Genomic DNA, 9,169 nt, shown 5'->3' with positions numbered 1-9,169 from the left:
CACAGTTCACCGTGCCATCCGCCGTTGCCAGCTAAAACTCTATAGTTCAAAGAAGAAGCCATATCTAAACATGATCCAGAAGCGCAGATGTCTTCTCTGGGCCAAGGCTCATTTAAAATGAACTGTGGCAACATGGAAAACTGTTCTGTGGTCAGACAAATCAAAATTTGAAGTTCTTGATGGAAATTAGGGACGCCGTGTCATTCGGACTAAAGAGGAGAAGGACGACCCAAGTTGTTATCAGCGCTCAGTTCAGAAGCCTGCATCTCTGATGGTATGGGGTTGCATTAGTGCATGTGGCATGGGCAGCTTACACATCTGGAAAGACACCATCAATGCTGAAAGGTATATCCAGGTTCTAGAGCAACATATGTTCCCATCCAGACGACGTCTCTTTCAGGGAAGACCTTGCATTTTCCAACATGACAGTGCCAAACCACATACTGCATCAATTACAGCATCATGGCTGAGTAGAAGAAGGGTCCGGGTACTGAACTGGCCAGCCTGCAGTCCAGATCTTTCACCCATAGAAAACATTTGGCGCATCATAAAACGGAAGATACGACAAAAAAAGACCTAAGACAGTTGAGCAACTAGAATCCTACATTAGACAAGAATGGGTTAACATTCCTATCCCTAAACTTGAGCAATTTGTCTCCTCAGTCCCCAGACGTTTACAGACTGTTGTAAAGAGAAAAGGGGATGTCTCACAGTGGTAAACATGGCCTTGTCCCAACTTTTTTGAGATGTGTTGTTGTCATGAAATTTAAAATCACCTAATTTTTCTCTTTAAATGATACATTTTCTCAGTTTAAACATTTGATATGTCATCTATGTTCTATTCTGAATAAAATATGGAATTTTGAAACTTCTACATCATTGCATCCCATTTTTATTTACAATTTGTACTTTGTCCCAACTTTTTTGGAACTGGGGTTGTACATACTACAAAAACACTGTTATAACACTTACAACACATTTACAAGTTTTCTATGGCTTTTACAGGCCTTTTTCTTTTGAATATAGACCTTTTCTTGAGTGTTCTTACTGTGTTATGTAGTTTTACTGTATAAACATTTGTGGGTATAATAAGACTGTCTGCAGAATAGCCTGAGTACTGTGTTCAACCCCACAAGAACTGTCAAGGCATAAAGGTATAAATTGTGAAATATAAAAACTAACTGCTTAAAGGTTTGTACAATTTAACTACAACACTTCAAGTTAAGAAAAAATAACTGAAAAAATAACATTACAACAGTCAACATTTTTATAACACCTATGGTACATTAGGCATTTTCTGTGACTTACAGGCCTTTTTCTTTTGAGTATAGGCTTTCTGTTGAGTCTTCTTAACATATCTTAGATATATACATTTGTTCCCGAACAGTGATAGCTGGCCAACTTGCCACTACACTTGTCCTTGAAGTATCTTGTTTTGGATTCCATGAACTTCGGCTGAACAATTGCCACTTCCGATGTCCATGAAAACTTTTTGAATCACTTCAAATGTGTACTTGAGTCCTTTGGGATAGTCCATGTTAAGACAGTACAAAAGACCTATCAATGTAGCAAAGGCATTGGCAACATCCCTTTGGTCATGCAGAATGATGTGCTCCTCCAGTATAACAACAACATCGACTACCTCCTTTGCCAGCAACTCCTGTTTTCTTGCACCTTCCTCAACAACAATCAAGAGCCCGATGTCCACTCCTTTTGTTTCCTCCTCGTCTGAACTGCCAGTCTAAAAAACATGATAAAGTAGAGAAATAGCAGATCAGAAATTAAGCATGTACCATCCATTTGCCAATTCACTATTTAAATTTGGCGAATGTATACATTTATACACATAGTATAATTTATAAAAAATATGGAGTCTCAAATTTAAGTCGCAAGTCCAAATATTTTCCGTAGTGTAATCATCATAGCATGTAATCACAGGTCTTTTTGAAATGGTCCAGTGTGTAGTACTTAGTACTGTGTAGTGACATCTAGTAGTACGTATGGTTGTTGCAACTCCCTCGCCTAACACTTTGACTCCATGCACAGAGGAGACACAGTGGCCACAAAACACATATCTACACCATTAGATGCTACTAACCAGCACACTGGATCTACAAGTGGTGCCACAGTACTTAAGTGTGAAGTAAAGTGGATAAAAGAGTTTCATAGCTACTTAAAGGCTCTGTAGGTATACATTTTTTCACGTGATAATTTCTGGCACATTCTGTAAGCCTAAAATCTAAATGTCAGTCTTTAACATGCGTAAATATTAGTGTTTTCTGTTGTTTTTCACCATAATTAGAGTTTGCCATGCCAAAAAAATCAATTCACACACCTCACAGACGCAGATGAAACCTTTTGGATCCTCCTTCAGGTAATACGGAAGTCCAAGCAAAGCAGCTGCTCTTCTCTTCTGGTTTGAAGTCTCAACACACAACAACAAAAGAAGAAAAATTGTAAACAAGCACCCTCATGGGGTTACTGCTGTGTCACTTAACATTCAACAAACTAAACTGGTTTAGAACAGATTAACAATCCGGTACATGCTAAATGGGCCATGGCTACTCTGTCAATATGACACTTTAAGATGAGTAGCATTGTAACTTTGTCATAACACAATATAGCAAAAATCTTTATTGTCCTTACTTCTATGTCGAGGGGCTGAAGCAGAGCACGCAGGTCTGCACTGCTGCTACTTCACACTTTGTACATTTCCAGCAGTCTCGGGACATATTTGTCCAGTCCATCAAAGAAAGACCGGTGGAGTTCAGTTAAAACCAGGCGCAGGAACTCTGCACTGATCTGTAAGGACAAAATCAAATGAGTTATCAGTGGTTTCCTTACAACATAAATACACTGAGCAAAGAGGTCGGCTTTGGCTCTCACAGGCCATTGAAATGTAAAATGATGAAAACTCAAATCTATCAAAGCAAATATTTGTATAGTCAAGTTTGAAAATAATAAAAATGGAAAAAAAATAATTACCTGTCTTTCTGAGAACAGTGCTGGCCATCTATCTTCAATTTCGGAGACAGGCTCACCATCAACAATCTCCTTCCTTCGCAATGCAAAGGTGCTGTCCATCAGGGCATCCATCATTTTCCCATCTCTCTTCTTTTTCTTCATCTCTTCTATCAGAGCTATTCTCTCAGTTTCCAGGCCATCTGGGGACTTCCCTTCTGGAATATCTGGCAAGAAGTTGATCTCAGAACGTCTGGCTTTCTTCAGTTTCCTGCTCCCAGTTGATGTGCTTGACCTCTTTTGGTTGATTGCAAGCTCTGGGCAACCAGCAATGCGGTACTTCTGACGGAGGTTACCCATCTTAAAAGTGAGGCTGAACTTCCAGCAGTACCATCCATGGGAAGAACCTGGCTCTCTTAAACAGGGATATTTTTCAACTAGGTCTTTAGCAACATCTTCAATTTGTTTTGATGTTGGATATGCATTGTACTCATACATAGCACTGCCTACTTTGTCCAGTATGTCTCTTTTCATAGCAGCAGTCACAGTAAGTAGAGAACCATCTTTTTTATAAACCTCATTTCCTTTTCTGAGCTTAAGTTCAACATCATAAGTGAAAGTAGGTATGATGAAATAGTTGGGCCATTGCTTGGAACGAGGGCTTGTTAGAGAACATGCTGAGGACATGCTGGCTGTGTCAGATGAAGTGTCCAGTGAGGCTACAGAGGGGAAAAGCATTAAATGATGAACAATGCCTTATTGCCCACAATCAGTACTTTGATAATTTTACCAAAGCCAGGCAGTCCACTTGTGCTCCCAACAGAAACAAACATCCCCTCAGAGTATTTAGTGCCATGTAGAATAACACTAGTTGCAAGAGACACAGTCTTAACACCCATGTATTTATGTCTGATAGCCTGTTTGACAGAGTTATCCAAAATGTCCAGAGAAACCAGAGATACACAGCCAACTTCTACTGGTGGCTTGAAAAGGCTGGGCATGTCAAGGAAGTAAGCTAACATATGCTGATGTCTTGTAGCTAATGTTAGCAAAGTGTTTTTAAAATTGTTCACATCACGCACAACTTTTTTGAAAAAGCTGTGTTTTGCTTCAAAACGAATTGTCCAACAACTCCAGCAAAGGTCCAAAGCAACTGATGAGGTATTAGTGTTCGATGAAATGGTGTTTTGGCCTTAGTTTCTGGTTAGGAAAGGCTTCCTGGAGCAATTGCCTGTGGGCTGAGATTTTATCCTCCAAATAACAGAGTGATTGATCTGTGAAACAGGATGATGCCAAAAGTTCAACTATGCCCTTCAATTCAAGTAGCACAGCCCATGTTTTGTCATCCTCTGGAATTAGTTCACCAATGATCAATGGAAGCAGTCTTAACAAAGTCCAGTTCTCATGTCCATTTCCACCAACTGATCCACTGATTCTGAAACTTGGGGGTATTCTGTTGGGCCGGTTAGTCTTATCAGAGAATAAGTATGGAAAATTCTGAATGGCAGAATTGAATTCATCCAGTGTGAAGTACTTATTTGTGATGAACTTGTTCAGACACAAGCCAAGTTCAACAGGTACAATTCCCTCCAAGAGGTCATGCAGAAAGTCAGGTGGAAACCCTGTAACTGTGTGAAAGCATGTCAACTTGTTCAAAACAGAATCACTTTTAACACCATTTGCATTATTTACACATTGATTTTGTTTAGCCTCCAAAACATTTGCATCATGAGTCAGTTTTGTTCTGAGGGTAAATAACCCACTTCTAACTTCAGTTGTTTGAATATTGCTACGACTGGCTAAACAAAATCTTCAAAATTTATCAACAGTGAATGATTCCTGAAAGCCAGCGAGTGAATGAGCTGCTAAGTTGTCAGCAGAGACAAAAAGCACTGTTCCTATGACACTTGCTCCTAATTTCTGGATGAAGAGCCCTTGGTTTTCAAGTATCTGTATGTCTTTTATAAGTGGCTCAAGAATTTTGTCATAGCCAAATGTTTTTGCATCATTACTGTTACACAGGACTGCAAGGTATATAGACTGTAGAGATGATTGATATTTGATAGGCAAATTAGCTATTACCCAATACACAGCACAGACTTTATGTTTTCTTCTAGAAGTACCTAAGGGATTGCATATTTCAAAGTCGTCTATATACAGTCCAACAGCAATCGACAGCTCCTCTCTGGAAAGCAGTGGATTTTCTTTGCAAAATGAGCTGTCACGGAAAGTTTTAAAATGACCCGACTGCGATGTAACAGATTCTTCATTTAATACTTTTTCTAGAATATCATTTCTATTGAGTAACTCTGTTAAGACACTTAGAATGGGAACATATATAAATGTCCTCTTCCTGATAGTATTGTCCAAAATATATTCCACTGGCTCAATCACAGTAAAATTATTTCTGAAAAACAATGACCTCTTGTAGTCACTGCCAAAAGGTCCTGTTTTTGAAAGTAGATAAAGAGGATTACTGTCCTGCAGTGTTTCCCTTATCACAGTTAAAACTGTTGTCAGTGTTGCAATTATGTTCCCTTAGTACTTTTTCAACTGACTTATTGCTAAACTCTCCTGCTAAAACACCTATCTCATACAGTTCATTAACTATTTCCTGTGTAGCTGATTTTGACACATACAAAATTGTTTCCATACGTAGGAATAAGGACGCAAGTCTATGCCTAACTGATTCTCCATTATCTTCATTATTATCATCATTTGGAGGGTTATCATGAACTAATGAAACCACATCTCCTGATTGTTCCCCACTGGTTTCTGCTGATCTATAATTACAAATTAGTTCAGATCTTATCTTTCTAAATTCAGAATCACAATGATATCTACTTTTGTGTGCAGTGAAGGTGGACTACACACCAGACTTAAATTGGCACTGCTCAAAAGGACAGTTAACAGTTTCCTTACTTTTCAGATGAACTCCCAAATGAGTAAAGTATTGCTTAAGAGTACATGGCTCAGAAAAACTACATAATTCACACTGTAGCCGATAAGTTACTACATTGGACTGAGATTCCTAGGCAACAACACCGGGCTGAGATTGATTAACCACTGATTGATGTTTCAACAAATGGTTTTTAAGAGCAACTTGTGTCTTAAATGAGCACACAGTCACTGTAGATGCAAGGCAAAGGGCAAGACCTATTATAGTGTCTGTGTCTTAGCTTGTAATGCCTTAAAATCCTTCATTGGTTGGCTGAAGAAAATGTGCAGAACTTGCAGATCCAATTCATATAACTCACAGGGCTGGTTGTTCTGTAGTAGTCTCCAGCTCTGAAGAAAAAGAAGGTCAAAGTGAGATTGACATCTCCATACATCACTGCCTATAAGTACTTTCTGTGTCTCCATATCATTTCATTATCGTTTACCTATGCAATAGAAATAGTCTCATCTCATTATCTCTAGCCGCTTTATCCTGTTCTACAGGGTCGCAGGCAAGCTGGAGCCTATCCCAGCTGACTACGGGCGAAAGGTGGGGTACACCCTGGACAAGTTGCCAGGTCATCACAGGCTGACACATAGACACAGACAACCATTCACACTCACACTCACACCTACGGTCAATTTAGAGTCACCAGTTAACCTAACCTGCATGTCTTTGGACTGTGGGGGAAACCGGAGCACCCAGAGGAAATCCACGTGGACACGGGGAGAACATGCAAACTCCACACAGAAAGGCCCTCGCCAGCCACGGGGCTCGAACACGGACCTTCTTGCTGTGAGGCAACAGCGCTAACCACTACACCACCGTGCCGCCCCATTAGAAATAGTAATAATTACTAAAAAATAAATGTAAAAAAAAATCAGCACACAATTAACATGTCATACAAAAATGTCATATTTACATTTTTAACTAGTCATATTCAATTTCATTAATTTAATTTTATTATTTTCCCAACCTCATTGTTTCACTCACCACTGCTGCCCAGTTAGTATTTCAATTTCAGCACTTTTCAGTTGGTCTTGTAGGATGCTGTGTTGTAGAAACTGGTGTCTTAGAAGATGAGCAGCCACATGATCAACCTGAGAGCAAAACAGAGCACAGTAGGCTACTTGAAAAAGATGTTTAATGAGAAGGACTTCCACTCTGTAACATCAATGTAATATATTTGTTTAATTCCATCAAATCTAAAAAAGAGTGAGACATTTTTCTAGTGGATCTCATTTGTCTTTAGCACTGATACTGGACAACTGAATGAGCTTAACTATTAAGAACTGGACATGAATTGTGTACTGTAAACTCATTCAACCACACAAGGCTGAAAAAGACATGTCTAGCATTGCATTCTATAACATTTCTCATGATTTATTTAGCTACTTGCAAAAAATTATTTTCTGTTCTTAAACTGAAACCGCCTACAGAAGCCCTGAATGGTCATGCATTCAAACATTTTATTTCCTCCATTCTCTTGTGGGGGGGGGGGAATATGGGGCATAGATACGGTATGAATTCGTAGTTGAGCTAACATTATAGACTGGTACCAAAATCCAGAATTGTGACACCCAAAGGCATTTTTGAGACAAAGTCGGCAAACGATCTTATTTTGTCAATTTGGGTGTGCCGAATTCAAATCTGCAATATGCCGAGCTCTATCTGACCTCTGTTGACCTCTAGAGGTCATTGAACTTTGGGCCTGTAAACGTCTCAGCTGAACCCAGTTTCTCAGCTTTCTAAGGAATGAAATGTACTAAAATGATTAATGAAGTTAGCAAATGGCCTTGTTTGTTAAATGTTTGGGTGCTGAATTCATTTTTCATTTGTAAAATGACATATGACCTCTGATAACCTCAAGGTCATTAAACTTGGCCTATAGGCCTATGCATTTAACGGCATTTTTAAACTGACTTTACTCCCCCAAAAAGAATATGAACAGACAAAAAACAAATAGGAAGGAACAAATACAACATTAAATGCCAGTCCATGTACATGTGACTTACTTTTCACAATGAGAATGCCTAAGCGATCACCTTACATAACATTGCATTACATTTAGCGGTTATTGTTTATACAAAGCTACTGAAAAAAGGACAGATTCAGCAGCATACAAAATGTGGGGGCATACAGGGTATACAGGTTAATCAGGGTTAGTATATATGAGAGTTTTTTTCTTTGTTGTTTGTTTTTTGTTTTGTTTTAAACGGGGTAAAGCCTTTACAAAAAACAAACAACAAAGAAAAAAATACAGACTGTATTAGCCTTAAACTTGATTTGACCCCAGTTATTTTGAATTCTGTATTGTACACTCTGAATGCTGTTGTTTATAGCATACCCCTTCTTATTGTATGTTTTGACTCTTTCTGAGTTGACCATTCATACTGGAAAATTTGGCTCAGGTGTTACAAAAGCTGAGAAGCACGAAATGTATTGCCCAATAGAAAATGCTGAAGTGGTATGACATGACACGTTAACCAATTAAATTATTTGTATAGTCTGTTTTCTTTTTGAGACAGTATAAAATGAGAACTTTGTAATTTTGACTCAGTTCACTCTGCAGACTGAACACAGCTTTTATTATTTGATTTAATAAAAGTCTACACCGTTCTGCAACCTTTTGGACTTTGAGTCCTTCTTGCTTGGAGAGTTTGAGAGTTTCCACAACACTAGATGTTGGAATTTTCCAGCACTTCTAATGTATTGCCTTTGGTGATTTTTGGTCAGGCTTTGTCCTTATTTGAAGTTCTGATCCACTGCCTTAATATCAATCCTTCCATCCATTGTTGCAGTTTTCAAACTCACTTTTTCTGAAAGCTGTAACCCACTGTCCCATATGCTAGTTCACATTCCATCCAAGAGGAGGGTATTGTTCAGTGATTCCTAAACCTGTTCACCAAAGACCAGTGGTAGGTGTTTTTAACATCCTCTGGCAATGACATTTGAGCAAGCCAAACTTCACAGTTGGGCCTCAAACATGGAGAATGAGATGTAGTCACTGAAATATCACACATGAGGCAGCTATACTAATCTAAACTGAGGACTGCACTTCACTGCTGCTAATAGCTCTTGCATTTGGCCCATGCCCAATGCTAGCGAGTCTACTCTGCATTCTAGTGCAGTAAGGGCACACATTTTATCTACTCTGCATGTCTGTCAGCTATAGTTCTTCCTTTGATCGTGCCTAGTGGGTCTTGTGGAAGGTCTGTTTCTTCCATAGTCTGGGGTGCATGCTTCCTAATTTGCAATTGGCATTATGTT

The sequence above is a fragment of the Neoarius graeffei genome, chromosome 7 (assembly GCF_027579695.1).
Source record: "Neoarius graeffei isolate fNeoGra1 chromosome 7, fNeoGra1.pri, whole genome shotgun sequence".
Lineage (NCBI taxonomy): Eukaryota > Metazoa > Chordata > Actinopteri > Siluriformes > Ariidae > Neoarius > Neoarius graeffei.
This window is presented reverse-complemented; position numbering follows the sequence as displayed.